Source organism: Anabrus simplex, chromosome 3 (genome assembly GCF_040414725.1).
Source record: "Anabrus simplex isolate iqAnaSimp1 chromosome 3, ASM4041472v1, whole genome shotgun sequence".
In the NCBI taxonomy this organism is placed as follows: domain Eukaryota; kingdom Metazoa; phylum Arthropoda; class Insecta; order Orthoptera; family Tettigoniidae; genus Anabrus; species Anabrus simplex.
The window spans coordinates 48,139,923-48,164,822 of record NC_090267.1 but is presented as its reverse complement, the minus strand read 5'-3'; the positions used below and the strand labels follow the sequence as shown (position 1 = coordinate 48,164,822).

The window sequence follows — 24,900 nt, the reverse complement described above, 5'->3', positions numbered from 1 at the left end:
TAGTGCCAACTTAACCTCACTAGCGCGAGGTAAACAAAGCCACGTGCTTTTTGACAGCCACGTGCTTTTTGACAGATTTGTAAACAAAGCCACGTGCTTTTTGACAGCTGCCATCGACAACAACGCATCGCAAACCTCAGTACTACCATCTTGACAGGCCTAAACCTCAGTAGTGCCAACTTAACCTAACTAGCATGAGGTAAACAAAGCCACGTGTTTTTTGACAGCCACGTGCTTTTTGACAGATTTGTAAACAAAGCCACGTGCTTTTTGACAGACAACAACGCATCGCTAACCTCAGTACTGCCATCTTGACGGGCCTAAACCTCAGTAGTACCAACTTAACCTAACTAGCGCGAGATAAACAAAGCCACGTGCTTTTTGACAGCCACGTGCTTTTTTGACAGCTGTCATCCGCCATCTTTGAGCACCGTGCTGCCCTCTTTCGTCACCTGTCATCGGCAGTGCTGCCATCTTGACGGGCCTAAACCTTAGTGCTACCAACTTAACCTCACTAGCTCGAGATAAACAAATCCACGTGCTTTTTGACAGCCACGTGCTTTTTTGACAGCTGTCATCCGCCATCTTTGAGCACCGTGCTGCCCTCTTTCGTCACCTGTCATCGGCAGTGCTGCCATCTTGACGGGCCTAAACCTTAGTGCTACCAACTTAACCTCACTAGCTCGAGATAAACAAATCCACGTGCTTTTTGACAGCCACGTGCTTTTTTGATAGCTGTCATCCGCCATCTTTAATCTATAGAGCACAGTGCTGCCCTCTTTAGCTACTTACCTTTGAAATGTGGTGGCGGATAATTTGAAAAATGCTTTTCGACAAGCAGCCATCTTTAATCCAGAGAGAACAGTGCTACCCTCTATGTGGTGGCGGCAAATTGAAAAATTCCACGTGCTCTTGTTTGAAAACAAACTCACGTGCTTTTTTGACAGCTGTCATCTGCCATCTTTGAGCACAGTGCTGCCCTCTTTAGTTTGAAATGTGGTAGCGGCAAATTCCACGTGCTCTTGTTTGGAAACAAAGCCATGTGCTTTTTTGACAGCTGTCATCCGCCATCTTTAATCAACAGAGCACCGTGCTGCTATCATGCGGGCAATTTCATCACCTATCACCCGCCATCTTTAATCTACAGAACACCGTGCTGCCCTCTTTATGGCTACTACCTTAAGCATGTAGTAGCGGGCAATTTGAAAAGTTCTGTTAGCTATCATCCACCATCTTTAATCAAGAGAGAACCGTGCTGCCATCTTTAGCTAGATACCTTTGAAATGTGGAGGCGGCAAATTGAAAAATTCCACGTGCTCTTGTTTGGAAACAAACTCACGTGCTTTTTTGACAGCTACCATCCGCCATCTTTAATCAACAGAGCATAGTGCTGCCCTCTTTAGTTTGAAATGTGGTGGCGGCAAATTCCACATGCTCTTGTTTGGTAAACATAGCCACGTGCTTTTTTGACAGTTATCATCCGCCATCTTTAATCCAGAGAGCACCGTGCTGCCCTCTTTATCGCAGTAGATGTAAATTCGTCACCTGTCATACGCAGTGCTGCTATCTTTAGCTAGATACCTTTGAAATGTGGTGGTGGATAATTTAAAAAGAAAAATTCTTCAGCAGTCCTCTCTCGACGCTAATTGCATAAGATGGCGGCTATACATGACTCCTTAAGGGTGCTTACGCAAGATGGCTGCTATACACAGGTTCTTATGAGACGCCCTTGGGATGCTTGCGCAAGATGGTGGTTATACAAGGCTCCTTATGAGACGCCCTAGTGATGCTTGCGCAAGATGGCGGTTGCTCTTATGAGGCGGCTTAAGGGTCCTTGCACAAGATGACTAGAGACGCCCTAAGGATGCTTGCGCAAAATGGCGGACGCAAGATGGCGGCTATACACGACTCCTTATGAGACGCCTTAAGGGTGCTTGCGCAAGATGGCTGCGGCTCTTAGCTTAGAGGCTAACGTGTCATGCTAGTTCGATTCATTAAATTTGGGGCTTAAATGCAAAATGTTAAATATCTCGAAAACAGTGCATCGTAGAGCAAAACGGACAAAATTTTTCCGCCCAATACCTCGGTTCGCAGTACGAGGAACATGATAGCGTAAGTCTAATGATGAGATCGACGGTTCGGTTCCTACTTAGGCCCTATGGCATTCACTCTGTTTTAGCTTGTATTGAAGCAAGTCTTCGTAACATGATCAGGTCTAGCTATGGTAGAGAGTATAACGTGCCGTGCAGGTTCGATTCATTAAATTTAGGGCTTAAATGCAAAATGTTAAATATCTCGAAAACGGATAAAATTTTTCTACCTGATACTTAGGTTTGCAGTATCAGGAGCATAAGAAAAACATAGTCTAATGATGAGATCGACGGTTCGATCCCTACTTAGGCCCTTTGGCATTGGCAGCTATCTAATTCTACAAGATGGCGGCTATACATAGCTTCTTATGAGACAGCTTAAGAGCGCTTGCACAAGATGGCTGCTGCTCTTATGAGACGCCCTAGGGGTGCTTGCGCAAGGTAGCAGTGACAAGACGGTGACTATACACAGCTGCTTATGATACGGCCTAGAGGTGCTCACACAAGATGGTGGCTGCTCTGATGAAGAATGTTAGCTTTGCATCGTGCAGGTATCTTTACAGAGCACTAAACCTCATACCTTTGAAATGTGGTGGCAGGTAATTTGAAAAATTCGACGTGCTTTTTCATAAGCTGTTAAGGCCTCCTCTTATGTCAAGGCATAGCTCTATCGAACGAGTTTAAACCTGCATCGGGATAGCTAGAGTAAGCGCGTGCTGCAGTGATGACGTCATTATGCATGTTTAGACTTGCAAATCACAGAAGAAACGTAACAAGGCTGGAATCGAAAACTGCACTCTATGCTGTTAACTTTATCATGTGATCGAAACATTGATTGAAGTATTTAGAACACGCAATAAGTAGAACCAAACACTGTACTCGATACAACATGTGTTTAGAAAATGTCAGGGGATATCTTTGTTCTAAGAAGATTAGTTTACCGCACATTCCTTGGCTAAAGGGCTAATGGGCTAAAGGGCTAATGGGCTAAAGGGCTAAAGGGCTAATGGGCTAAAGGGCTAAAGGGCTAAAGGTGCAACAACCTCGTCGATCGCTATCAGCAAGAACGCTTGTACTTTGTAGAAAATTAATCTTTATTTGTAAATGGTTTCATGTTCAGAACAAGGAATGGAACCTAGGGGTTACGTCTTACGTAATAAAATCCCAGAGGTGCGATGAGTTACGTTTTTCGAACTAGTGTTTGGAACACTGAACTTTTCAAGATGATAGCAGAGAGTTTAGCAATGTTCTGTTGTTGGATTTTAAATTCCGCGCTACAACATGCATAAGGTGGTAGCCCTTGAGGTTCACCGCCGTAAGGATGGCAAGAGTGAGGTTAGCAATGTTCCGTTGTTGGATTTTAAATTCCGCGCTATAACATGCATAAGGTGGCAGCCTTAAGGTTTACCGCCGTCAAGATGGCAGCAGTGAGGTTAGCGACGCTATATTGTCCTTCAAAGTGAGGTTAGGGTTCGTCAAGAAGACAGCTGTCAAAAAAGCACGTGGCTATGCTTACCAAACAAGAGCACGTGGCTGTGACGTCACGGTCACGTAGTATGCTGCCTCAGCATGCAAAGTTCAATGTCTACACCTACGTAGTTAACACTCTGCTATGTTCACAAGATTTTTATACATCACTATTCTTTATGCTTTAAGTTCATTCACATAGGCTATGCTAAGATAGCAGCACAAACACATGCGAACTTTGTACATTCTAATGGAATAAGTTTAGTACTGTGTGCGTCATGGATACATGATGCGTGCACGCATTTAATCTTGACTATACGTAATGCTGCTGCTTTGTTTACAAGATTTTTTTACATTGCTATTCTTTATGCTTTAAGTTCGTGCACGCACAAGCGATACTCGTACGTTCTAGCAGGAGAAGTTTAGTACGATATTCGATACATACATTATCGATAGGTGATGTGTACACGCTTTAGAACATAGCTCATCTTTATGCTTTAAGTTCATGCACATGGGTTAGGGATACACAAAAGCGATTGCTACATGCTCTAGCGGAAGAAGTCTAGTACGATAGTCGATGCATGTAAAATCGATAGCTTATGCTAAGATAGCAGCGCACTTACACGATTTTAGCACAATCTAGTAGGAAAAGTTTAGTATGATAGTCGTTTCGTGCAAAATCATTAGGTAATGTGAAAACGCTTTGAAACAAGGCTATTCTTTGTACTTTAAGTTCATGCGTACAGGTTATGCTAAGATAGCAGCACAATCTAGCGCAAGAAGTTTAGTACGAGACATGCAAAATCGATAGTTGATGTGTACACGCTTTAAAACATGGTTATTCTTCGTACTTTAAGTTCATGCGTATAGGTTAGGCTAAGATAGCAGCACAGTCTAGCGTAAGAAGTTTAGTACGAGAGTCGATGCATGCAAAATCGATAGGTGATGTGTACACACTTTGAAACATGGCTATTCTTTGTACTTTCAGTTCATGCATCTTAGTTATGCTAAGATAGCAGCACAATCTAGCGGAAGAAGTTTAGTACGATATTTGTTGCATGCAAATCGATAGGTGATGTGTACACACTTTGAAACATGGTTATTCTTTTTACTTTAAGGTCATGCGTATAGGTTATGCTAGGATAGCAGCACAATCTACCTGCAGAAGTTTAGTACGAGAGTCGATACATGCAAATTCGATAGTTGATGTGTACACGCTTTGAAACATGACTAATCATTGTACTTTAAGTTCATTGGTATAGGTTATGCTAAGATAGCAGCACAATCTAGCGGAATAAATTTAGTACGAGATTTGATGCATGCAAAATCAATAAGTAATGTGTACACGCTTTGAAACATGGCTATTCTTTGTACTTTAAGTTCATGTGTATAAGTTATGCTAAGATAGCAGCACGACCTAGCGGAAGAAGTTTAGTACAATATTTGTTGCATGCAAAATCGATAGGTGATGTGTACATGCTTTGAGACATAGCTATTCTTTGTACTTTAAGTTCATGCGTACAGGTTATGCTAAGATAGCAGCACAATCTACCTGCAGAAGTTTAGTACGAGAGTCGATACATGCAAATTCGATAGTTGATGTGTACACGCTTTGAAACATGACTAATCATTGTACTTTAAGTTCATTGGTATAGGTTATGCTAAGATAGCAGCACAATCTAGCGGAATAAATTTAGTACGAGATTTGATGCATGCAAAATCAATAAGTAATGTGTACACGCTTTGAAACATGGCTATTCTTTGTACTTTAAGTTCATATGTATAAGTTATGCTAAGATAGCAGCACGACCTAGCGGAAGAAGTTTAGTACAATATTTGTTGCATGCAAAATCGATAGGTGATGTGTACATGCTTTGAGACATAGCTATTCTTTGTACTTTAAGTTCATGCGTCTTAGTTATGCTAAGATAGCAGCACAATCTACCTGCAGAAGTTTAGTACGAGAGTCGATACATGCAAATTCGATAGTTGATGTGTACACGCTTTGAAACATGACTAATCATTGTACTTTAAGTTCATTGGTATAGGTTATGCTAAGATAGCAGCACAATCTAGCGGAATAAATTTAGTACGAGATTTGATGCATGCAAAATCAATAAGTAATGTGTACACGCTTTGAAACATGGCTATTCTTTGTACTTTAAGTTCATGTGTACAAGTTATGCTAAGATAGCAGCACGACCTAGCGGAAGAAGTTTAGTACAATATTTGTTGCATGCAAAATCGATAGGTGATGTGTACATGCTTTGAGACATAGCTATTCTTTGTACTTTAAGTTCATGCGTACAGGTTATGCTAAGATAGCAGCACAATCTACCTGCAGAAGTTTAGTACGAGAGTCGATACATGCAAATTCGATAGTTGATGTGTACACGCTTTGAAACATGACTAATCATTGTACTTTAAGTTCATTGGTATAGGTTATGCTAAGATAGCAGCACAATCTAGCGGAATAAATTTAGTACGAGATTTGATGCATGCAAAATCAATAAGTAATGTGTACACGCTTTGAAACATGGCTATTCTTTGTACTTTAAGTTCATATGTATAAGTTATGCTAAGATAGCAGCACGACCTAGCGGAAGAAGTTTAGTACAATATTTGTTGCATGCAAAATCGATAGGTGATGTGTACATGCTTTGAGACATAGCTATTCTTTGTACTTTAAGTTCATGCGTCTTAGTTATGCTAAGATAGCAGCACAATCTACCTGCAGAAGTTTAGTACGAGAGTCGATACATGCAAATTCGATAGTTGATGTGTACACGCTTTGAAACATGACTAATCATTGTACTTTAAGTTCATTGGTATAGGTTATGCTAAGATAGCAGCACAATCTAGCGGAATAAATTTAGTACGAGATTTGATGCATGCAAAATCAATAAGTAATGTGTACACGCTTTGAAACATGGCTATTCTTTGTACTTTAAGTTCATATGTATAAGTTATGCTAAGATAGCAGCACGACCTAGCGGAAGAAGTTTAGTACAATATTTGTTGCATGCAAAATCGATAGGTGATGTGTACATGCTTTGAAAAATGGCTATTCTTTGTACTTTAAGGTCATGCGTATTGGTTATGCTAAGATAGCAGCACGATCTAGCGGAAGGAGTTTAGTACGAGAGTCAATGCATGCAAAATCGATAGTTGATGTGTACACGCTTTGAAACATGACTAATCATTGTACTTTAAGTTCATTGGTATAGGTTATGCTAAGATACCAGCACAATCTAGCGGAAGAAGTTCAGTATGAGATTCGATGAATGTAAAATCAATAAGTAATGTGTACACGCTTTGAAACATGGCTATTCTTTGTACTTTCAGTTCATGCATCTTAGTTATGCTAAGATAGCAGCACAATCTAGCGGAAGAAGTTTAGTACGATATTTGTTGCATGCAAATCGATAGGTGATGTGTACACACTTTGAAACATGGTTATTCTTTTTACTTTAAGGTCATGCGTATAGGTTATGCTAGGATAGCAGCACAATCTAGCGGGAGGAGATTAGTACGAGAGTCAATGCATGCAAAATCCATAGGTAATGTGTACATGCTTTGAAACATGGCTATTCTTTGTACTTTTAAGTTCATGTATATAAGTTATGCTAAGATGCCAGCACAATCTAGCGGAAGAAGTTTAGTACGAGAGTCAATGCATGCAAAATCGATAGGTAATGTGTACACGCTTTGAAACATGGCTATTCTTTGTACCTTAAGGCCATGCGTATAGATTATGCTAAGATACCAGCACAATCTAGCGGAAGAAGTTTAGTACAATATTTGTTGCATGCAAAATCGATAGGTAACGTGTACATGCTTTGAGACATAGCTATTCTTTGTACTTTAAGTTCATTGGTATAGGTTATGCTAAGATATCAGCACAATCTAGCGGAAGAAGTTCAGTATGAGATTCGATGAATGTAAAATCAATAAGTAATGTGTACACGCTTTGAAACATGGCTATTCTTTGTACTTTAAGTTCATGTGTATAAGTCATGCTAAGATACCAGCACGACCTAGCGGAAGAAGTTTAGTACAATATTTGTTGCATGCAAAATCGATAGGTAATGTGTACACGCTTTGAAAAATGGCTATTCTTTGTACCTTAAGGTCATGCGTATAGGTTACGCTAAGATAGCAGCACAATCTAGCGGAAGAAGTTTAGTACGAGAGTCGATGCTTGCAAAATCGATAGGTAATGTGTACACGTTTTGAGACATAGCTATTCTTTGTTCTTTAAGTTCATGCGTCTTAGTTATGCTGAGATAGCAGCACAATCTACCTGCAGAAGTTTAGTACGAGAGTCGATACATGCAAATTCGATAGTTGATGTGTACACGCTTTGAAACATGACTATTCATTGTACTTTAAGTTCATGGGTATAGGTTATGCTAAGATAGCAGCACAATCTAGCGGAAGAAATTTAGTACGATATTTGACGCATGCAAAATCAATAAGTAATGTGTACCCGCTTTGAAACATGGCTATTCTTTGTACTTTAAGTTCATGTGTATAAGTTATGCTAAGATAGCAGCACAACCTAGCATAAGAAGTTTAGTACGATATTTGTTGCATGCAAAGTCGATAGGTAATGTGTACACGTTTTGAAACATGGCTATTCTTTGTACCTTAAGGTCACGCGTATAGGTTATGCTAAAATAGCAGCACAATCTAGCGGAAGAAGTTTAGTACGAGAGTCGATGCATGCAAATTCGATAGGTGATGTGTACACGCTTTGAAACATGGCTATTCATTGTACTTTAATTTTATGGGTATAGGTTATAATAAGATAGCAGCACGATCTAGCGGATGAAGTTTAGTACGATGGTCGATGCATGTAAAATCGATAGGTGATGTGTACACGCTTTGAAACATAGCAATTCATACTGCTGCTCTGTTCCCAAGACTTTTAAGAATAGCTAATCCTAATACTGCTCTTAACGACGTCGAGCTAAGGATTGATTACGTGACCGTGACGTCACAGCCACGTGCTCTTGTTTGGTAAACATAGCCACGTGCTTTTTTGACAGCTGTCTTCTTGACGAACCCTAACCTCACTTTGAAGGACAATATAGCGTCGCTAACCTCACTGCTGCCATCTTGACGGCGGTAAACCTTAAGGCTGCCACCTTATGCATGTTATAGCGCGGAATTTAAAATCCAACAACGGAACATTGCTAACCTCACTCTTGCCATCTTTACGGCGGTGAACCTCAAGGGCTACCACCTTATGCATGATGTAGCGCGGAATTTAAAATCCAACAACAGAACATTGCTAAACTCTCTGCTATCATCTTGAAAAGTTCAGTGTTCCAAACACTAGTTCGAAAAACGTAACTCATCGCACCTCGGGGATTTTATTACGTAAGACGTAACCCCTAGGTTCCATTCCTTGTTCTGAACATGAAACCATTTACAAATAAAGATTAATTTTCTACAAAGTACAAGCGTTCTTGCTGATAGCGATCGACGAGGTTGTTGCACCTTTAGCCCTTTAGCCCTTTAGCCCATTAGCCCTTTAGCCCTTTAGCCCATTAGCCCTTTAGCCCATTAGCCCTTTAGCCAAGGAATGTGCGGTAAACTAATCTTCTTAGAACAAAGATATCCCCTGACATTTTCTAAACACATGTTGTATCGAGTACAGTGTTTGGTTCTACTTATTGCGTGTTCTAAATACTTCAATCAATGTTTCGATCACATGATAAAGTTAACAGCATAGAGTGCAGTTTTCGATTCCAGCCTTGTTACGTTTCTTCTGTGATTTGCAAGTCTAAACATGCATAATGACGTCATCACTGCAGCACGCGCTTACTCTAGCTATCCCGATGCAGGTTTAAACTCGTTCGATAGAGCTATGCCTTGACATAAGAGGAGGCCTTAACAGCTTATGAAAAAGCACGTCGAATTTTTCAAATTACCTGCCACCACATTTCAAAGGTATGAGGTTTAGTGCTCTGTAAAGATACCTGCACGATGCAAAGCTAACATTCTTCATCAGAGCAGCCACCATCTTGTGTGAGCACCTCTAGGCCGTATCATAAGCAGCTGTGTATAGTCACCGTCTTGTCACTGCTACCTTGCGCAAGCACCCCTAGGGCGTCTCATAAGAGCAGCAGCCATCTTGTGCAAGCGCTCTTAAGCTGTCTCATAAGAAGCTATGTATAGCCGCCATCTTGTAGAATTAGATAGCTGCCAATGCCAAAGGGCCTAAGTAGGGATCGAACCGTCGATCTCATCATTAGACTATGTTTTTCTTATGCTCCTGATACTGCAAACCTAAGTATCAGGTAGAAAAATTTTATCCGTTTTCGAGATATTTAACATTTTGCATTTAAGCCCTAAATTTAATGAATCGAACCTGCACGGCACGTTATACTCTCTACCATAGCTAGACCTGATCATGTTACGAAGACTTGCTTCAATACAAGCTAAAACAGAGTGAATGCCATAGGGCCTAAGTAGGAACCGAACCGTCGATCTCATCATTAGACTTACGCTATCATGTTCCTCGTACTGCGAACCGAGGTATTGGGCGGAAAAATTTTGTCCGTTTTGCTCTACGATGCACTGTTTTCGAGATATTTAACATTTTGCATTTAAGCCCCAAATTTAATGAATCGAACTAGCATGACACGTTAGCCTCTAAGCTAAGAGCCGCAGCCATCTTGCGCAAGCACCCTTAAGGCGTCTCATAAGGAGTCGTGTATAGCCGCCATCTTGCGTCCGCCATTTTGCGCAAGCATCCTTAGGGCGTCTCTAGTCATCTTGTGCAAGGACCCTTAAGCCGCCTCATAAGAGCAACCGCCATCTTGCGCAAGCATCACTAGGGCGTCTCATAAGGAGCCTTGTATAACCACCATCTTGCGCAAGCATCCCAAGGGCGTCTCATAAGAACCTGTGTATAGCAGCCATCTTGCGTAAGCACCCTTAAGGAGTCATGTATAGCCGCCATCTTATGCAATTAGCGTCGAGAGAGGACTGCTGAAGAATTTTTCTTTTTAAATTATCCACCACCACATTTCAAAGGTATCTAGCTAAAGATAGCAGCACTGCGTATGACAGGTGACGAATTTACATCTACTGCGATAAAGAGGGCAGCACGGTGCTCTCTGGATTAAAGATGGCGGATGATAACTGTCAAAAAAGCACGTGGCTATGTTTACCAAACAAGAGCATGTGGAATTTGCCGCCACCACATTTCAAACTAAAGAGGGCAGCACTATGCTCTGTTGATTAAAGATGGCGGATGGTAGCTGTCAAAAAAGCACGTGAGTTTGTTTCCAAACAAGAGCACGTGGAATTTTTCAATTTGCCGCCTCCACATTTCAAAGGTATCTAGCTAAAGATGGCAGCACGGTTCTCTCTTGATTAAAGATGGTGGATGATAGCTAACAGAACTTTTCAAATTGCCCGCTACTACATGCTTAAGGTAGTAGCCATAAAGAGGTCAGCACGGTGTTCTGTAGATTAAAGATGGCGGGTGATAGGTGATGAAATTGCCCGCATGATAGCAGCACGGTGCTCTGTTGATTAAAGATGGCGGATGACAGCTGTCAAAAAAGCACATGGCTTTGTTTCCAAACAAGAGCACGTGGAATTTGCCGCCACCACATTTCAACTAAAGATGGCAGCACGGTGCTCTCTCGATTAAAGATGGTGGATGATAGCTAACAGAACTTTTCAAATTGCCCGCTACTACATGCTTAAGGTAGTAGCCATAAAGAGGGCAGCACGGTGTTCTGTAGATTAAAGATGGCGGGTGATAGGTGATGAAATTGCCCGCATGATAGCAGCACGGTGCTCTGTTGATTAAAGATGGCGGATGACAGCTGTCAAAAAAGCACATGGCTTTGTTTCCAAACAAGAGCACGTAGAATTTACCGCTACCACATTTCAAACTAAAGAGGGCAGCACTGTGCTCAAAGATGGCAGATGACAGCTGTCAAAAAAGCACGTGAGTTTGTTTTCAAACAAGAGCACGTGGAATTTTTCAATTTGCCGCCACCACATAGAGGGTAGCACTGTTCTCTCTGGATTAAAGATGGCTGCTTGTCGAAAAGCATTTTTCAAATTATCCGCCACCACATTTCAAAGGTAAGTAGCTAAAGAGGGCAGCACTGTGCTCTATAGATTAAAGATGGCGGATGACAGCTATCAAAAAAGCACGTGGCTGTCAAAAAGCACGTGGATTTGTTTATCTCGAGCTAGTGAGGTTAAGTTAGTAGCACTAAGGTTTAGGCCCGTCAAGATGGCAGCACTGCCGATGACAGGTGACGAAAGAGGGCAGCACGGTGCTCAAAGATGGCGGATGGCAGCTGTCAAAAAAGCACGTGGCTGTCAAAAAGCACGTGGCTTTGTTTATCTCGCGCTAGTTAGGTTAAGTTGGTACTACTGAGGTTTAGGCCCGTCAAGATGGCAGTACTGAGGTTAGCGATGCGTTGTTGTCTGTCAAAAAGCACGTGGCTTTGTTTACAAATCTATCAAAAAGCACGTGGCTGTCAAAAAACACGTGGCTTTGTTTACCTCATGCTAGTTAGGTTAAGTTGGCACTACTGAGGTTTAGGCCTGTCAAGATGGTAGTACTGAGGTTTGCGATGCGTTGTTGTCGATGACAGCTGTCAAAAAGCACGTGGCTTTGTTTACAAATCAATCAAAAAGCACGTGGCTGTCAAAAAGCACGTGGCTTTGTTTACCTCGCGCTAGTGAGGTTAAGTTGGCACTACTGAGGTTTAGGCCCGTCAAGATGGCAGTACTGAGGTTAGCGATGCGTTATTGTCTGTCAAAAAGCACGTGGCTGTCAAAAAACACGTGGCTTTGTTTACCTCATGCTAGTTAGGTTAAGTTGGCACTAGTGAGGTTTAGGCCCGTCAAGATGGCAGCAGTGAGGTTAGCGTTGCGTTGTTGTCGATGACAGCTGTCAAAAAGCACGTGGCTTTGTTTACAAATTCAAATCTCGCGCCAAAATGCAAATTTCCCGCCAAAATTCAAATTTCCTGCGGGCGGCGGCGGCGGCGGCGGAGGAGGAGGCGTGCGGCGGCGGCGGCCGCCGAACTGTCCAATTATACTACTTGTAAGTACACAAAAAATACACAGATATCGACATCAGTAGAAGTAATGAAATAATAAAGATACTAGGCACCGGAGGGATTCGAACCCCCGATCTCCTGTTTACTAGACAGGCCCTTTAACCATCTAAGCCACGGCGCCAGGCTGTGTGAGTATTCACCGGGCGAAGTAACCTAGGTGGTAAAGTGTAAGTACACAAAAAATACACAGATATCGACATCAGTAGAAGTAATGAAATAATAAAGATACTAGGCACCGGAGGGATTCGAACCCTCGATCTCCTGTTTACTAGACAAGCGCTTTAACCATCTAAGCCACGGCGCCAGGCTGTGTAAGTATTCACCGGGCGAAGTAACCTAGGTGGTAAAGTGTAAGTACACAAAAAATACACAGATATCGACATCAGTAGAAGTAATGAAATAATAAAGATACTAGGCGCCGGAGGGATTCGAACCCTCGATCGCCTGTTTACTAGACCGGCGCTTTAACCATCTAAGCCACGCCGCCGGGCTGTGTCAGTACTCACCGGGCGAAGTAAACTAGGTGGTAAAGTGTAAGTACACAAAAAATACACAGATATCGACATCAGTAGAAGTAATGAAATAATAAAGATACTAGGCGCCGGAGGGATTCGAACCCTCGATCTCCTGTTTACTAGACAGGCGCTTTAATCAACTAGGCCACGGCGCCAAGCTGCGCGAGTATTCACCGGGCGAAGTAACCTAGGTGGTAAAGTGTAAGTACACAAAAAATATACAGATATCGACATCAGTAGAAGTAATGAAATAATAATGATACTAGGCGCCGGAGGGATTCAAACCCTCGATCTCCTGTTTACGAGAAAGGCGCTTTAACCAACTAGGCCACGGCGCCAGGCTGTGGGAGTATTCACCGGGCGAAGTAACCTAGGTGGTAAAGTGTAAGTACACAAAAAATACACAGATATCGACATCAGTAGTAGTAATGAAATAATAAAGATACTAGGCGCCGGAGGGATTCGAACCCTCGATCTCCTGTTTACTAGACAGGCGCTTTAACCAACTAGGCCACGGCGCCAGGCTGTGTGAGTATTCACCGGGCGAAGTAACCTAGGTGGTAAAGTGTAAGTACACAAAAAATACACAGATATCGACATCAGTAGAAGTAATGAAATAAGAAAGATACTAGGCGCCGCAGGGATTCGAACCCTCGATCTCCTGTTTACTAGACAGGCGCCTTAACCAACTAAGCCACGGCGCCAGGCTGCGGGAGTATTCACCGGGCGAAGTAACCTAGGTGGTAAAGTGTAAGTGCACAAAAAATACACAGATATCGACATCAGTAGAAGTAATGAAATAATGAAGATACTAGGCGCCGGAGGGATTCGATCCCTCGATCTCCTCTTAACTAGACAGGCGCTTTAACCAACTAGGCCACGGCGCCAGGCTGTGCGAGCATTCACCGGGCGAAGTAACCTAGGTGGTAAAGTGTAAGTACAAAAAAAAATACACAGATATCGACATCAGTAAAAGTAATGAAATAATAAAGACACTAGGCGCCGGAGGGATTCGAACCCTCGATCTCCTGTTTACTAGACAGGCGCTTTAACCAACTAGACCACGGCGCCAGGCTGTGCGAGTATTCACCGGGCGAAGTAACCTAGGTGGTAAAGTGTAAGTACACAAAAAATACACAGATATCGACATCAGTAGAAGTAATGAAATAAGAAAGATACTAGGCGCCGGAGGGAATCGAACCCTCGATCTCCTGTTTACTAGACAGGCGCTTTAACCATCTAAGCCACGGCGCCAGGCTGTGTGAGTATTCACCGGGCGAAGTAACCTAGGTGGTAAAGTGTAAGTACACAAAAAATACACAGATATCGTCATCAGTAGAAGTAATGAAATAATGAAGATACTAGGCGCCGGAGGGATTCGTAACCTCGATCTCCTGTTTACTAGACAGGCGCTTTAACCATCTAAGCCACGGCGCCAGGCTGTGTGAGTATTCACCGGGCGAAGTAACCTAGGTGGTAAAGTGTAAGTACACAAAAAATACACAGATATCGACATCAGTACAAGTAATGAAATAATAACGATACTAGGCGCCGGAGGGATTCGAACCCTCGATCTCCTGTTTACTAGACAGGCGCTTTAACCATCTAAGCCACGGCGCCAGGCTGTGTGAGAATTCACCGTGTGAAGTAACCTAGGTGGTAAAGTGTAAGTACACAGAAAATACAGAGATATCGACACCAGTAGAAGTAATGAAATAAGAAAGATACTAGGCGCCGGAGGGATTCGAACCCTCGATCTCCTGTTTACTAGACAGGCGCTTTAACCAACTAGGCCACGGCGCCAGGCTGTGTGAGTATTCACCGGGCGAAGTAACCTAGGTGGTAAAGTGTAAGTACACAAAAAATACACACATATCGACATCAGTAGAAGTAAAGAAATAATAATGATACTAGGCGCCGGAGGGATTCAAACCCTCGATCTCCTGTTTACTAGACAGGCGCTTTAAGAATCTAAGCTACGGCGCCAGGCTGTGTGAGTATTCACCGGGCGAAGTAACCTAGGTGGTAAAGTGTAAGTACACAAAAGTATACAGATATCGACATCAGTAGAAGTAATGAAATAATAATGATACTAGGCGCCGGAGGGATTCAAACCCTCGATCTCCCGTTTACGAGACAGGCGCTTTAACCAACTAGGCCACGGCGCCAGGCTGTGTGACTATTCACCGGGCGAAGTAACCTAGGTGGTAAAGTGTAAGTACACAAAATATACACAGATATCGACATCAGTAGTTAATGAAATAATGAAATTACTAGGCGCCTGAGGGATTCGAACCTTCGATCTCCTGTTTACTAGACAGGCGCTTTAACCATCTAAGCCACGGCGCCAGGCTGTGTGAGTATTCACCGGGCGAAGTAACCTAGGTGGTAAAGTGTAAGTACACAAAAAATATACAGATATCGACATCAGTAGAAGTAATGAAATAAGAAAGATACTAGGCGCCGGAGGGATTCGAACCCTCGATCTCCTGTTTACTAGACAGCCGCTGTAACCATCTAGCCACGGCGCCAGGCTGTGCGAGTATTCACCGGGCGAAGTAACCTAGGTGGTAAAGTGTAAGTACACAAAAAATACACATATATCGACATCAGTAGAAGTAATGAAATAATGAGGATACTAGGCGCAGGAGGGATTCGATCCCTCGATCTCCTGTTAACTAGACAGGCGCTTTAACCAACTAGGCCACGGCGCCAGGCTGTGTGAGTATTCACCGGGCGAAGTAACCTAGGTGGTAAAGTGTAAGTACACAAAATATACAGAGATATCGACATGAGTAGAAGTAATGAAATAATGAAGATCCTAGGCGCCAGAGGGATTCAATCCCTCGATCTCCTGTTTACTAGACAGGCGCTTTAACCATCTAAGCAACGGCGCCAGGCTGTGTGAGTATTCACCGGGCGAAGTAACCTAGGTGGTAAAGTGTAAGTACACAAAAAATACACAGATATCGACATCAGTAGAAGTAATGAAATAAGAAAGATACTAGGCGCCGGAGGGATTCGAACCCTCGGTCTCCTGTTTACTAGACAGTCGCTTTAACCAACTAGGCCACGGCGCCAGGCTGCGTGAGTATTCACCGGGCGAAGTAACCTAGGTGGTAAAGTGTAAGTACACAAAAAATACACAGATATCGACATCAGTAGAAGTAATGAAATAATGAAGATACTAGGCGCCGGAGGGATTCGATCCCTCGATCTCCTGTTTACTAGACAGGCGCTTTAACCATCTAAGCTACGGGGCCAGGCTGTGTGAGTGTTCACCGGGCGAAGTAACCTAGGTGGTAAAGTGTAAGTACACAAAAAATACACAGATATCGACATCAGTAGAAGTAATGAAGTAAGAAAGATACTAGGCGCCGGAGGGATTCGAACCCTCGCTCTCCTGTTTACTAGACAGGCGCTTTAACCATCTAAGCCACGGCGCCAGGCTGTGTGAGTATTCACCGGGCGAAGTAACCTAGGTGGTAAAGTATAAGTACACAAAAAACCCACAGATATCGACATCAGTAGAAGTAATGAAATAATAATGATACTAGGCGCCGGAGGGATTCAAACCCTCGATCTCCTGTTTACGAGACAGGCGCTTTAACCAACTACGCCACGGCGCAAGGCTGTGTGAGTATTCACCGGGCGAAGTAACCTAGGTGGTAAAGTGTAAGTACACAAAAAATACACAGATATCGACGTCAGTAGATGTAATGAAATAATAAAGATTCTAGGCGCCGAAGGGATTCGAACCCTCGATCTGCTGTTTACTAGACTGGCGCTTTAACCAACTAGGCCACGGCGCCAGGCTGTGTAAGCATTCACCGGGCGAAGTAACCTAGGTGGTAAAGTGTAAGTACACAAAAAATACACAGATATCGACATCAGTAGAAGTAATGGAATAATGAAGATACTAGGCGCCAGAGGGATTCGATCCCTCGATCTCCTGTTTACTAGACAGGCGCTTTAACCATCTAAGCCACGGCGCCAGGCTGTGTGAGTATTCACCGGGCGAAGTAACCTAGGTGGTAAAGTGTAAGTACACAAAAAATACACAGATATCGATATCAGTAGAAGTAATGGAATAATAAGGATACTAGGGGCCGGAGGGATTCAAACCCTCGATCTCCTGTTTACGAGACAGGCGCTGTAACCAACTAGGAAACGGCGCCAGGCTGTGTGAGTATTCACCGGGCGAAGTAACCTAGGTGGTTAAGTGTAAGTACACAAAAAATACACAGATATCGACATCAGTAGAAGTAATGAAACAATAAAGATACTAGGCGTCGGAGGGATTCGAACCCTCGATCTCCTGTTTACTAGACAGGCGCTTTAACCATCTAAGACACGGCGCCAGGCTGTGTGAGTACTCACCGGGCGAAGTAACCTAGGTGGTAAAGTGTAAGTACACAAAAAATACACAGATATCGACATCAGTAGAAGTAATGATATAATGAAGATACTAGGCGCCGGAAGGATTCGATTCCTCGATCTCCTGTTTACTAGACAGGCGCTTTAACCATCTAAGCCACGGCGCCAGGCTGTGTGAGAATTCACCGTGTGAAGTAACCTAGGTGGTAAAGTGTAAGTACACAGAAAATACAGAGATATCGACACCAGTAGAAGTAATGAAATAAGAAAGATACTAGGCGCCGGAGGGATTCGAACCCTCGATCTCCTGTTTACTAGACAGGCGCTTTAACCAACTAGGCCACGGCGCCAGGCTGTGTGAGTATTCACCGGGCGAAGTAACCTAGGTGGTAAAGTGTAAGTACACAAAAAATACACACATATCGACATCAGTAGAAGTAATGAAATAATAATGATACTAGGCGCCGGAGGGATTCAAACCCTCGATCTCCTCTTTACGAGACAGGCGCTTTAACCATCTAAGCCACGGCGCCAGGCTGTGTGAGTATTCACCGGGCGAAGTAACCTAGGTGGTAAAGTGTAAGTACACATAAAATATACAGATATCGACATCAGTAGAAGTAATGAAATAAGAAAGATACTAGGCGCCAGAGGGATTCGAACCCTCGATCTCCTGTTTACTAGACAGGCGCTGTAACCATCTAAGCCACGGCGCCAGGCTGTGCGAGTCTTCACCGGGCGAAGTAACCTAGGTGGTAAAGTGTAAGTACACAAAAAATACACATATATCGACATCAGTAGAAGTAATGAAATAATGAGGATACTAGGCGCAGGAGGGATTCGATCCCTCGATCTCCTGTTAACTAGACAGGCGCTTTAACCAACTAGGCCACGGCGCCAGGCTGTGCGAGTATTCACCGGGCGAAGTAACCTAGGTGGTAAAGTGTAAGTACACAAAATATACAGAGATATCGACATGAGTAGAAGTAATGTATTAATGAAGATACTAGGCGCCAGAGGGATTCAATCCCTCGATCTCCTGTTTACTAGACAGGCGCTTTAACCATCTAAGCAACGGCGCCAGGCTGTGTGAGTATTCACCGGGCGAAGTAACCTAGGTGGTAAAGTGTAAGTACACAAAAAATACACAGATATCGACATCAGTAGAAGTAATGAAATAAGAAAGATACTAGGCGCCGGAGGGTTTCGAACCCTCGGTCTCCTGTTTACTAGACAGGCGCTTTAACCAACTAGGCCACGGCGCCAGGCTGCGTGAGTATTCACCGGGCGAAGTAACCTAGGTGGTAAAGTGTAAGTACACAAAAAATACACAGATATCGACGTCAGTAGAAGTAATGAAATAATAAAGATACTAGGCGCCGGAGGGATTCAAACCCTCGATCTCCTGTTTACGAGACAGGCGCTTTAACCAACTAGGCCACGGCGCAAGGCTGAGTGAGTATTCACCGGGCGAAGTAACCTAGGTCGTAAAGTGTAAGTACACAAAAAATATACAGATATCGACATCAGTAGAAGTAATGAAATAATAATGATACTAGGCGCCGGAGGGATTCAAACACTCGATCTCCTGTTAACTGGACAGGCGCCTTAACTAACTAGGCCACAGCGCCAGGTTGTGCGAGTATTCACCGGGCGAAGTAACCTAGGTGGTAAAGTGTAAGTACACAAAAAATACACAGATATCGACATCAGTAGAAGTAATGAAATAATAAAGATGCTAGGCGCCGGAGGGATTCGATCCCTCGATCTCCTGTTAACTGGACAGGCGCTTTAACTAACTAGGCCACAGCGCCAGGTTGTGCGAGTATTCACCGGGCGAAGTAACCTAGGTGGTAAAGTGTAAGTACACAAAAACCCACGGATATCGACATCAGTAGAAGTAATGAAATAATAATGATACTAGGCGCCGGAGGGATTCAAACCCTCGATCTCCTGTTTACGAGACAGGCGCTTTAACCAACTAGGCCACGGCGCCAGGCTGCGTGAGTATTCACCGGGCGAAGTAAACTAGGTGGTAAAGTGTAAGTACACAAAAAATATATACAGATATCGACATCAGTAGAAGTAATGAAATAATAATGATACTAGGCGCCGGAGGGATTCAAACCCTCGATCTCCTGTTTACGAGACAGGCGCTTTAACCAACTAGGCCACGGCGACAGGCTGTGTGAGTATTCACCGGGCGAAGTAACCTAGGTAGTAAAGTGTATGTACACAAAAAATACACATATATCGACATCAGTAGAAGTAATGGAACAATAAAGATACTAGGCGACGGAGGGATTTGAACCCTCGATCTTCTGTTTACTAGACAGGCGCTTTAACCATCTAAGCCACGGCGCCAGGCTGCGTGAGGGTTCACCGGGCGAAGTAACCTAGTTGGTAAAGTGTAAGTACACAAAAACCCACGGATATCGACATCAGTAGAAGTAATGAAATAATAATGATACTAGGCGCCGGAGGGATTCAAACCCTCGATCTCCTGTTTACGAGACAGGCGCTTTAACCAACTAGGCCACGGCGCAAGGCTGAATGAGTATTCACCGTGCGAAGTAACCTAGGTGGTAAAGTGTAAGTACACAAAAAATACACAGATATCGACATCAGTAGAAGTAATGAAATAATAAAGGTACTAGGCGCCGGAGGGATTCGTACCCTGGATCTCCTGTTTACTAGACAGGCGCTTTAACCAACTAGGCCACGGCGCCAGGCTGCGTGAGTATTCACCGGGCGAAGTAACCTAGGTGGTAAAGTGTAAGTACACAAAAAATACACAGATATCGACATCAGTAGAAGTAATGAAATAATGTAGATACTAGGCGCCGGAGGGATTCGATCCCTCGATCTCCTGTTTACTAGACAGGCGCTTTAACCATCTAAGCCACGGGGCCAGGCTGTGTGAGTGTTCACCGGGCGAAGTAACCTAGGTGGTAAAGTGTAAGTACACAAAAAATACACAGATATCGACATCAGTAGAAGTAATGAAATAAGAAAGATACTAGGCGCCGGAGGGATTCGAACCCTCGCTCTCCTGTTTACTAGACAGGCGCTTTAACTATCTAAGCCACGGCGCCAGGCTGTGTGAGTATTCACCGGGCGAAGTAACCTAGGTGGTAAAGTATAAGTACACAAAAAACCCACAGATATCGACATCAGTAGAAGTAATGAAATAATAATGATACTAGGCGCCGGAGGGATTCAAACCCTCGATCTCCTGTTTACGAGACAGGCGCTTTAACTAACTAGGCCACGGCGCAAGGCTGAGTGAGTGTTCACCGGGCGAAGTAACCTAGGTGGTAAAGTGTATGTACACAAAAAATACACAGATATCGACATCAGTAGAAGTAATGAAATAATAAAGACACTAGGCGCCGGAGGGTTTCGAACCCTGGATCTCCTGTTTACCAGACAGGCGCTTTAACCAACTAGGCCACGGCGCCAGGCTGCATGAGTATTCACCGGGCGAAGTAACGTAGGTGGTAAAGTGTAAGTACACAAAAAATATACAGATATCGACATCAGTAGAAGTAATGAAATAATAATGATACTTGGCGCCGGAGGGATTCAAACCCTCGATCTCCTGTTTACGAGACAGGCGCTTTAACCAACTACGCCACGGCGCCAGGCTGTGTGAGTATTCACCGGGCGAAGTAACCTAGGTGGTAAAGTGTAAGTACACAAAAAATACACAGATATCGACGTCAGTAGATGTAATGAAATAATAAAGATTCTAGGCGCCGAAGGGATTCGAACCCTCGATCTCCTGTTTACTAGACTGGCGCTTTAACCAACTAGGCCACGGCGCCAGGCTGTGTAAGCATTCACCGGCCGAAGTAACCTAGGTGGTAAAGTGTAAGTACACAAAAAATACACAGATATCGACATCAGTAGAAGTAATGAAATAATGAAGATACTAGGCGCCAGAGGGATTCGATCCCTCGATCTCCTGTTTACTAGACAGGCGCTTTAACCATCTAAGCCACGGCGCCAGGCTGTGTGAGTATTCACCGGGCGAAGTAACCTAGGTGGTAAAGTGTAAGTACACAAAAAATACACAGATATCGACATCAGTGGAAGTAATGGAATAATAAGGATACTAGGGGCCGGAGGGATTCAAACCCTCGATCTCCTGTTTACGAGACAGGCGCTGTAACCAACTAGGCCACGGCGCCAGGCTGTGTGAGTATTCACCGGGCGAAGTAACCTAGGTGGTTAAGTGTAAGTACACAAAAAATACAAGGATATCGACATCAGTAGAAGTAATGAAATAATAAAGATACTAGGCGTCGGAGGGATTCGAACCCTCGATCTCCTGTTTACTAGACAGGCGCTTTAACCATCTAAGACACGGCGCCAGGCTGTGTGAGTACTCACCGGGCGAAGTAACCTAGGTGGTAAAGTATAAGTACACAAAAAATACACAGATATCGACATCAGTAGAAGTAATGATATAATGAAGATACTAGGCGCCGGAAGGATTCGATCCCTCGATCTCCTGTTTACTAGACAGGCGCTTTAACCATCTAAGCCACGGCGCCAGGCTGTGTGAGAATTCACCGTGTGAAGTAACCTAGGTGGTAAAGTGTAAGTACACAGAAAATACAGAGATATCGACACCAGTAGAAGTAATGAAATAAGAAAGATACTAGGCGCCGGAGGGATTCGAACCCTCGATCCCCTGTTTACTGGACAGGCGCTTTAACCAACTAGGCCACGGCGCCAGGCTGTGTGAGTATTCACCGGGCGAAGTAACCTAGGTGGTAAAGTGTAAGTACACAAAAAATACACACATATCGACATCAGTAGAAGTAATGAAATAATAATGATACTAGGCGCCGGAGGGATTCAAACCCTCGATCTCCTGTTTACTAGACAGGCGCTTTTACCATCTAAGCCACGGCGCCAGGCTGTGTGAGTATTCACCGGGCGAAGTAACCTAGGTGGTAAAGTGTAAGTACACAAAAGTATACAGATATCGACATCAGTAGAAGTAATGAAATAATAATGATACTAGGCGCCGGAGGGATTCAAACCCTCGATCTGCCGTTTACGAGACAGGCGCTTTAACCAACTAGGCCACGGCGCCAGGCTGTGTGAATATTCACCGGGCGAAGTAACCTAGGTGGTAAAGTGTAAGTACACAAAATATACACAGATATCGACATCAGTAGTTAATGAAATAATAAAATTACTAGGCGCCTGAGGGATTCGAACCTTCGATCTCCTGTTTACTAGACAGGCGCTTTAACCATCTAAGCCACGGCGCCAGGCTGTGTGAGTATTCACCGGGCGAAGTAACCTAGGTGGTAAAGTGTAAGTACACAAAAAATATACAGATATCGACATCAGTAGAAGTAATGAAATAAGAAAGATACTAGGCGCCGGAGGGATTCGAACCCTCGATCTCCTGTTTACTAGACAGGCACTGTAACCATCTAAGCCACGGCGCCAGGCTGTGCGAGTATTCACCGGGCGAAGTAACCTAGGTGGTAAAGTGTAAGTACACAAAAAATACACATATATCGACATCAGTAGAAGTAATGAAATAATGAGGATACTAGGCGCAGGAGGGATTCGATCCCTCGATCTCCTGTTAACTAGACAGGCGCTTTAACCAACTAGGCCACGGCGCCAGGCTGTGTGAGTATTCACCGGGCGAAGTAACCTAGGTGGTAAAGTATAAGTACACAAAATATACAGAGATATCGACATGAGTAGAAGTAATGAAATAATGAAGATACTAGGCGCCAGAGGGATTCAATCCCTCGATCTCCTGTTTACTAGACAGGCGCTTTAACCATCTAAGCAACGGCGCCAGGCTGTGTGAGTATTCACCGGGCGAAGTAACCTAGGTGGTAAAGTGTAAGTACACAAAAAATACACAGATATCGACATCAGTAGAAGTAATGAAATAAGAAAGATACTAGGCGCCGGAGGGATTCGAACCCTCGGTCTCCTGTTTACTAGACAGTCGCTTTAACCAACTAGGCCACGGCGCCAGGCTGCGTGAGTATTCACCGGGCGAAGTAACCTAGGTGGTAAAGTGTAAGTACACAAAAAATACACAGATATCGACATCAGTAGAAGTAATGAAATAATAAAGATACTAGGCGCCGGAGGGATTCGAACCCTCGATCTCCTGTTTACGAGACAGGCGCTTTAACCAACTAGGCCACGGCGCAAGGCTGAGTGAGTATTCACCGGGCGAAGTAACCTAGGTGGTAAAGTGTAAGTACACAAAAAATATACAGATATCGACATCAGTAGAAGTAATGAAATAATAATGATACTAGGCGCCGGAGGGATTCAAACCCTCGATCTCCTGTTTACGAGACAGGCGCTTTAACCAACTAGGCCACGGCGCCAGGCTGCGTGAGTATTCACCGGGCGAAGTAAACTAGGTGGTAAAGTGTAAGTACACAAAAAATATATACAGATATCGACATCAGTAGAAGTAATGAAATAATAATGATACTAGGCGCCGGAGGGATTCAAACCCTCGATCTCCTGTTTACGAGACAGGCGCTTTAACCAACTAGGCCACGGCGACAGGCTGTGTGAGTATTCACCGGGCGAAGTAACCTAGGTGGTAAAGTGTATGTACACAAAAAATACACATATATCGACATCAGTAGAAGTAATGGAACAATAAAGATACTAGGCGACGGAGGGATTTGAACCCTCGATCTTCTGTTTACTAGGCAGGCGCTTTAACCATCTACGCCACGGCGCCAGGCTGCGTGAGAGTTCACCGGGCGAAGTAACCTAGGTGGTAAAGTGTAAGTACACAAAAAATACACAGATATCGACATCAGTAGAAGTAATGAAATAATAAAGATACTAGGCGCCGGAGGGATTCGATCCCTCGATCTCCTGTTAACTGGACAGGCGCTTTAACTAACTAGGCCACAGCGCCAGGTTGTGCGAGTATTCACCGGGCGAAGTAACCTAGGTTGTAAAGTGTAAGTACACAAAAAATACACAGATATCGACATCAGTAGAAGTAATGAAATAAAAAAGATACTAGGCGCCGGAGGGATTCGAACCCTCGATCTCCTGTTTACTAGACAGGCGCTTTAACCATCTAAGCCACGGCGCCAGGCTGTGTGGGTATTCACCGGGGAAGTAACCTAGGTGGTAAAGTGTAAGTGCACAAAAAAAAACACAGATATCGACATCAGTAGAAGTAATGAAATAATGAAGATACTAGGCGCCGGAGGGATTCGATCCCTCGATCTCCTGTTTACTAGACAGGCGCTTTAACCATCTAAGCCACGGCGCCAGGCTGTGTGAGTATTCATCGGGCGAAGTAACCTAGGTGGT

General features: G+C 43.7%; 57 non-coding genes across 57 annotated transcripts; all 57 read right to left on the bottom strand.

Moving 5' to 3' along the window:
* Window positions 1-12,711: 12,711 nt before the first annotated feature.
* On the bottom strand, window positions 12,712-12,785 carry TRNAT-AGU (transfer RNA threonine (anticodon AGU)). Its single transcript has one exon. It is a non-coding gene; the product is annotated as a tRNA-Thr (tRNA).
* Window positions 12,786-12,894: 109 nt separating this feature from the next.
* On the bottom strand, window positions 12,895-12,968 carry TRNAT-AGU (transfer RNA threonine (anticodon AGU)). The gene has a single exon. It is a non-coding gene; the product is annotated as a tRNA-Thr (tRNA).
* A 109-nt stretch (window positions 12,969-13,077) lies between these two features.
* TRNAT-AGU (transfer RNA threonine (anticodon AGU)) lies at window positions 13,078-13,151 on the bottom strand. Its single transcript has one exon. It is a non-coding gene; the product is annotated as a tRNA-Thr (tRNA).
* Window positions 13,152-13,260: 109 nt separating this feature from the next.
* Window positions 13,261-13,334, bottom strand: TRNAT-AGU (transfer RNA threonine (anticodon CGU)). Its single transcript has one exon. It is a non-coding gene; the product is annotated as a tRNA-Thr (tRNA).
* A 109-nt stretch (window positions 13,335-13,443) lies between these two features.
* On the bottom strand, window positions 13,444-13,517 carry TRNAT-CGU (transfer RNA threonine (anticodon AGU)). Its single transcript has one exon. It is a non-coding gene; the product is annotated as a tRNA-Thr (tRNA).
* Window positions 13,518-13,626: 109 nt separating this feature from the next.
* TRNAT-AGU (transfer RNA threonine (anticodon AGU)) lies at window positions 13,627-13,700 on the bottom strand. Its single transcript has one exon. It is a non-coding gene; the product is annotated as a tRNA-Thr (tRNA).
* Window positions 13,701-13,809: 109 nt separating this feature from the next.
* Window positions 13,810-13,883, bottom strand: TRNAT-AGU (transfer RNA threonine (anticodon AGU)). Its single transcript has one exon. It is a non-coding gene; the product is annotated as a tRNA-Thr (tRNA).
* A 293-nt stretch (window positions 13,884-14,176) lies between these two features.
* On the bottom strand, window positions 14,177-14,250 carry TRNAT-AGU (transfer RNA threonine (anticodon AGU)). The gene has a single exon. It is a non-coding gene; the product is annotated as a tRNA-Thr (tRNA).
* A 109-nt stretch (window positions 14,251-14,359) lies between these two features.
* TRNAT-AGU (transfer RNA threonine (anticodon CGU)) lies at window positions 14,360-14,433 on the bottom strand. The gene has a single exon. It is a non-coding gene; the product is annotated as a tRNA-Thr (tRNA).
* A 109-nt stretch (window positions 14,434-14,542) lies between these two features.
* TRNAT-AGU (transfer RNA threonine (anticodon CGU)) lies at window positions 14,543-14,616 on the bottom strand. The gene has a single exon. It is a non-coding gene; the product is annotated as a tRNA-Thr (tRNA).
* Window positions 14,617-14,725: 109 nt separating this feature from the next.
* On the bottom strand, window positions 14,726-14,799 carry TRNAT-AGU (transfer RNA threonine (anticodon AGU)). Its single transcript has one exon. It is a non-coding gene; the product is annotated as a tRNA-Thr (tRNA).
* Window positions 14,800-14,908: 109 nt separating this feature from the next.
* Window positions 14,909-14,982, bottom strand: TRNAT-AGU (transfer RNA threonine (anticodon AGU)). Its single transcript has one exon. It is a non-coding gene; the product is annotated as a tRNA-Thr (tRNA).
* A 109-nt stretch (window positions 14,983-15,091) lies between these two features.
* Window positions 15,092-15,165, bottom strand: TRNAT-AGU (transfer RNA threonine (anticodon AGU)). Its single transcript has one exon. It is a non-coding gene; the product is annotated as a tRNA-Thr (tRNA).
* A 108-nt stretch (window positions 15,166-15,273) lies between these two features.
* On the bottom strand, window positions 15,274-15,347 carry TRNAT-CGU (transfer RNA threonine (anticodon CGU)). Its single transcript has one exon. It is a non-coding gene; the product is annotated as a tRNA-Thr (tRNA).
* A 107-nt stretch (window positions 15,348-15,454) lies between these two features.
* On the bottom strand, window positions 15,455-15,528 carry TRNAT-AGU (transfer RNA threonine (anticodon AGU)). The gene has a single exon. It is a non-coding gene; the product is annotated as a tRNA-Thr (tRNA).
* A 109-nt stretch (window positions 15,529-15,637) lies between these two features.
* TRNAT-AGU (transfer RNA serine (anticodon ACU)) lies at window positions 15,638-15,710 on the bottom strand. The gene has a single exon. It is a non-coding gene; the product is annotated as a tRNA-Thr (tRNA).
* A 109-nt stretch (window positions 15,711-15,819) lies between these two features.
* Window positions 15,820-15,893, bottom strand: TRNAT-AGU (transfer RNA threonine (anticodon AGU)). The gene has a single exon. It is a non-coding gene; the product is annotated as a tRNA-Thr (tRNA).
* Window positions 15,894-16,002: 109 nt separating this feature from the next.
* On the bottom strand, window positions 16,003-16,076 carry TRNAT-AGU (transfer RNA threonine (anticodon AGU)). Its single transcript has one exon. It is a non-coding gene; the product is annotated as a tRNA-Thr (tRNA).
* A 109-nt stretch (window positions 16,077-16,185) lies between these two features.
* On the bottom strand, window positions 16,186-16,259 carry TRNAT-AGU (transfer RNA threonine (anticodon AGU)). The gene has a single exon. It is a non-coding gene; the product is annotated as a tRNA-Thr (tRNA).
* A 109-nt stretch (window positions 16,260-16,368) lies between these two features.
* On the bottom strand, window positions 16,369-16,442 carry TRNAT-AGU (transfer RNA threonine (anticodon CGU)). Its single transcript has one exon. It is a non-coding gene; the product is annotated as a tRNA-Thr (tRNA).
* Window positions 16,443-16,551: 109 nt separating this feature from the next.
* On the bottom strand, window positions 16,552-16,625 carry TRNAT-AGU (transfer RNA serine (anticodon ACU)). Its single transcript has one exon. It is a non-coding gene; the product is annotated as a tRNA-Thr (tRNA).
* A 109-nt stretch (window positions 16,626-16,734) lies between these two features.
* Window positions 16,735-16,808, bottom strand: TRNAT-CGU (transfer RNA threonine (anticodon AGU)). Its single transcript has one exon. It is a non-coding gene; the product is annotated as a tRNA-Thr (tRNA).
* A 292-nt stretch (window positions 16,809-17,100) lies between these two features.
* TRNAT-AGU (transfer RNA threonine (anticodon CGU)) lies at window positions 17,101-17,174 on the bottom strand. Its single transcript has one exon. It is a non-coding gene; the product is annotated as a tRNA-Thr (tRNA).
* A 292-nt stretch (window positions 17,175-17,466) lies between these two features.
* On the bottom strand, window positions 17,467-17,540 carry TRNAT-AGU (transfer RNA threonine (anticodon AGU)). The gene has a single exon. It is a non-coding gene; the product is annotated as a tRNA-Thr (tRNA).
* A 109-nt stretch (window positions 17,541-17,649) lies between these two features.
* On the bottom strand, window positions 17,650-17,723 carry TRNAT-AGU (transfer RNA threonine (anticodon AGU)). The gene has a single exon. It is a non-coding gene; the product is annotated as a tRNA-Thr (tRNA).
* A 109-nt stretch (window positions 17,724-17,832) lies between these two features.
* Window positions 17,833-17,906, bottom strand: TRNAT-AGU (transfer RNA threonine (anticodon AGU)). Its single transcript has one exon. It is a non-coding gene; the product is annotated as a tRNA-Thr (tRNA).
* Window positions 17,907-18,015: 109 nt separating this feature from the next.
* TRNAT-CGU (transfer RNA threonine (anticodon CGU)) lies at window positions 18,016-18,089 on the bottom strand. Its single transcript has one exon. It is a non-coding gene; the product is annotated as a tRNA-Thr (tRNA).
* A 109-nt stretch (window positions 18,090-18,198) lies between these two features.
* TRNAT-AGU (transfer RNA threonine (anticodon AGU)) lies at window positions 18,199-18,272 on the bottom strand. The gene has a single exon. It is a non-coding gene; the product is annotated as a tRNA-Thr (tRNA).
* Window positions 18,273-18,381: 109 nt separating this feature from the next.
* Window positions 18,382-18,455, bottom strand: TRNAT-AGU (transfer RNA threonine (anticodon AGU)). The gene has a single exon. It is a non-coding gene; the product is annotated as a tRNA-Thr (tRNA).
* A 109-nt stretch (window positions 18,456-18,564) lies between these two features.
* TRNAT-AGU (transfer RNA isoleucine (anticodon AAU)) lies at window positions 18,565-18,638 on the bottom strand. The gene has a single exon. It is a non-coding gene; the product is annotated as a tRNA-Thr (tRNA).
* Window positions 18,639-18,747: 109 nt separating this feature from the next.
* Window positions 18,748-18,821, bottom strand: TRNAT-AGU (transfer RNA threonine (anticodon AGU)). Its single transcript has one exon. It is a non-coding gene; the product is annotated as a tRNA-Thr (tRNA).
* A 109-nt stretch (window positions 18,822-18,930) lies between these two features.
* Window positions 18,931-19,004, bottom strand: TRNAT-CGU (transfer RNA threonine (anticodon AGU)). The gene has a single exon. It is a non-coding gene; the product is annotated as a tRNA-Thr (tRNA).
* Window positions 19,005-19,478: 474 nt separating this feature from the next.
* TRNAT-CGU (transfer RNA threonine (anticodon AGU)) lies at window positions 19,479-19,552 on the bottom strand. The gene has a single exon. It is a non-coding gene; the product is annotated as a tRNA-Thr (tRNA).
* Window positions 19,553-19,663: 111 nt separating this feature from the next.
* TRNAT-CGU (transfer RNA threonine (anticodon AGU)) lies at window positions 19,664-19,737 on the bottom strand. Its single transcript has one exon. It is a non-coding gene; the product is annotated as a tRNA-Thr (tRNA).
* Window positions 19,738-19,846: 109 nt separating this feature from the next.
* Window positions 19,847-19,920, bottom strand: TRNAT-AGU (transfer RNA threonine (anticodon CGU)). Its single transcript has one exon. It is a non-coding gene; the product is annotated as a tRNA-Thr (tRNA).
* Window positions 19,921-20,028: 108 nt separating this feature from the next.
* On the bottom strand, window positions 20,029-20,102 carry TRNAT-CGU (transfer RNA threonine (anticodon AGU)). The gene has a single exon. It is a non-coding gene; the product is annotated as a tRNA-Thr (tRNA).
* A 109-nt stretch (window positions 20,103-20,211) lies between these two features.
* TRNAT-AGU (transfer RNA threonine (anticodon AGU)) lies at window positions 20,212-20,285 on the bottom strand. Its single transcript has one exon. It is a non-coding gene; the product is annotated as a tRNA-Thr (tRNA).
* Window positions 20,286-20,394: 109 nt separating this feature from the next.
* TRNAT-AGU (transfer RNA threonine (anticodon AGU)) lies at window positions 20,395-20,468 on the bottom strand. The gene has a single exon. It is a non-coding gene; the product is annotated as a tRNA-Thr (tRNA).
* A 109-nt stretch (window positions 20,469-20,577) lies between these two features.
* Window positions 20,578-20,651, bottom strand: TRNAT-AGU (transfer RNA threonine (anticodon AGU)). Its single transcript has one exon. It is a non-coding gene; the product is annotated as a tRNA-Thr (tRNA).
* A 292-nt stretch (window positions 20,652-20,943) lies between these two features.
* On the bottom strand, window positions 20,944-21,017 carry TRNAT-GGU (transfer RNA threonine (anticodon AGU)). The gene has a single exon. It is a non-coding gene; the product is annotated as a tRNA-Thr (tRNA).
* Window positions 21,018-21,126: 109 nt separating this feature from the next.
* TRNAT-CGU (transfer RNA threonine (anticodon AGU)) lies at window positions 21,127-21,200 on the bottom strand. The gene has a single exon. It is a non-coding gene; the product is annotated as a tRNA-Thr (tRNA).
* Window positions 21,201-21,309: 109 nt separating this feature from the next.
* Window positions 21,310-21,383, bottom strand: TRNAT-AGU (transfer RNA threonine (anticodon CGU)). Its single transcript has one exon. It is a non-coding gene; the product is annotated as a tRNA-Thr (tRNA).
* Window positions 21,384-21,492: 109 nt separating this feature from the next.
* Window positions 21,493-21,566, bottom strand: TRNAT-AGU (transfer RNA threonine (anticodon AGU)). The gene has a single exon. It is a non-coding gene; the product is annotated as a tRNA-Thr (tRNA).
* Window positions 21,567-21,858: 292 nt separating this feature from the next.
* TRNAT-AGU (transfer RNA threonine (anticodon AGU)) lies at window positions 21,859-21,932 on the bottom strand. Its single transcript has one exon. It is a non-coding gene; the product is annotated as a tRNA-Thr (tRNA).
* A 109-nt stretch (window positions 21,933-22,041) lies between these two features.
* TRNAT-AGU (transfer RNA threonine (anticodon AGU)) lies at window positions 22,042-22,115 on the bottom strand. Its single transcript has one exon. It is a non-coding gene; the product is annotated as a tRNA-Thr (tRNA).
* Window positions 22,116-22,224: 109 nt separating this feature from the next.
* On the bottom strand, window positions 22,225-22,298 carry TRNAT-AGU (transfer RNA isoleucine (anticodon AAU)). Its single transcript has one exon. It is a non-coding gene; the product is annotated as a tRNA-Thr (tRNA).
* Window positions 22,299-22,407: 109 nt separating this feature from the next.
* TRNAT-AGU (transfer RNA threonine (anticodon AGU)) lies at window positions 22,408-22,481 on the bottom strand. Its single transcript has one exon. It is a non-coding gene; the product is annotated as a tRNA-Thr (tRNA).
* Window positions 22,482-22,770: 289 nt separating this feature from the next.
* TRNAT-AGU (transfer RNA threonine (anticodon AGU)) lies at window positions 22,771-22,844 on the bottom strand. The gene has a single exon. It is a non-coding gene; the product is annotated as a tRNA-Thr (tRNA).
* Window positions 22,845-22,953: 109 nt separating this feature from the next.
* TRNAT-AGU (transfer RNA threonine (anticodon AGU)) lies at window positions 22,954-23,027 on the bottom strand. Its single transcript has one exon. It is a non-coding gene; the product is annotated as a tRNA-Thr (tRNA).
* Window positions 23,028-23,136: 109 nt separating this feature from the next.
* Window positions 23,137-23,210, bottom strand: TRNAT-AGU (transfer RNA threonine (anticodon AGU)). The gene has a single exon. It is a non-coding gene; the product is annotated as a tRNA-Thr (tRNA).
* Window positions 23,211-23,319: 109 nt separating this feature from the next.
* TRNAT-AGU (transfer RNA threonine (anticodon CGU)) lies at window positions 23,320-23,393 on the bottom strand. Its single transcript has one exon. It is a non-coding gene; the product is annotated as a tRNA-Thr (tRNA).
* Window positions 23,394-23,502: 109 nt separating this feature from the next.
* Window positions 23,503-23,576, bottom strand: TRNAT-AGU (transfer RNA threonine (anticodon AGU)). Its single transcript has one exon. It is a non-coding gene; the product is annotated as a tRNA-Thr (tRNA).
* Window positions 23,577-23,685: 109 nt separating this feature from the next.
* Window positions 23,686-23,759, bottom strand: TRNAT-CGU (transfer RNA threonine (anticodon AGU)). The gene has a single exon. It is a non-coding gene; the product is annotated as a tRNA-Thr (tRNA).
* A 109-nt stretch (window positions 23,760-23,868) lies between these two features.
* On the bottom strand, window positions 23,869-23,942 carry TRNAT-CGU (transfer RNA threonine (anticodon CGU)). The gene has a single exon. It is a non-coding gene; the product is annotated as a tRNA-Thr (tRNA).
* Window positions 23,943-24,053: 111 nt separating this feature from the next.
* On the bottom strand, window positions 24,054-24,127 carry TRNAT-CGU (transfer RNA threonine (anticodon AGU)). The gene has a single exon. It is a non-coding gene; the product is annotated as a tRNA-Thr (tRNA).
* Window positions 24,128-24,602: 475 nt separating this feature from the next.
* Window positions 24,603-24,676, bottom strand: TRNAT-AGU (transfer RNA threonine (anticodon AGU)). Its single transcript has one exon. It is a non-coding gene; the product is annotated as a tRNA-Thr (tRNA).
* Window positions 24,677-24,785: 109 nt separating this feature from the next.
* On the bottom strand, window positions 24,786-24,859 carry TRNAT-AGU (transfer RNA threonine (anticodon AGU)). Its single transcript has one exon. It is a non-coding gene; the product is annotated as a tRNA-Thr (tRNA).
* Between the last annotated feature and the right edge of the window lie 41 nt (window positions 24,860-24,900).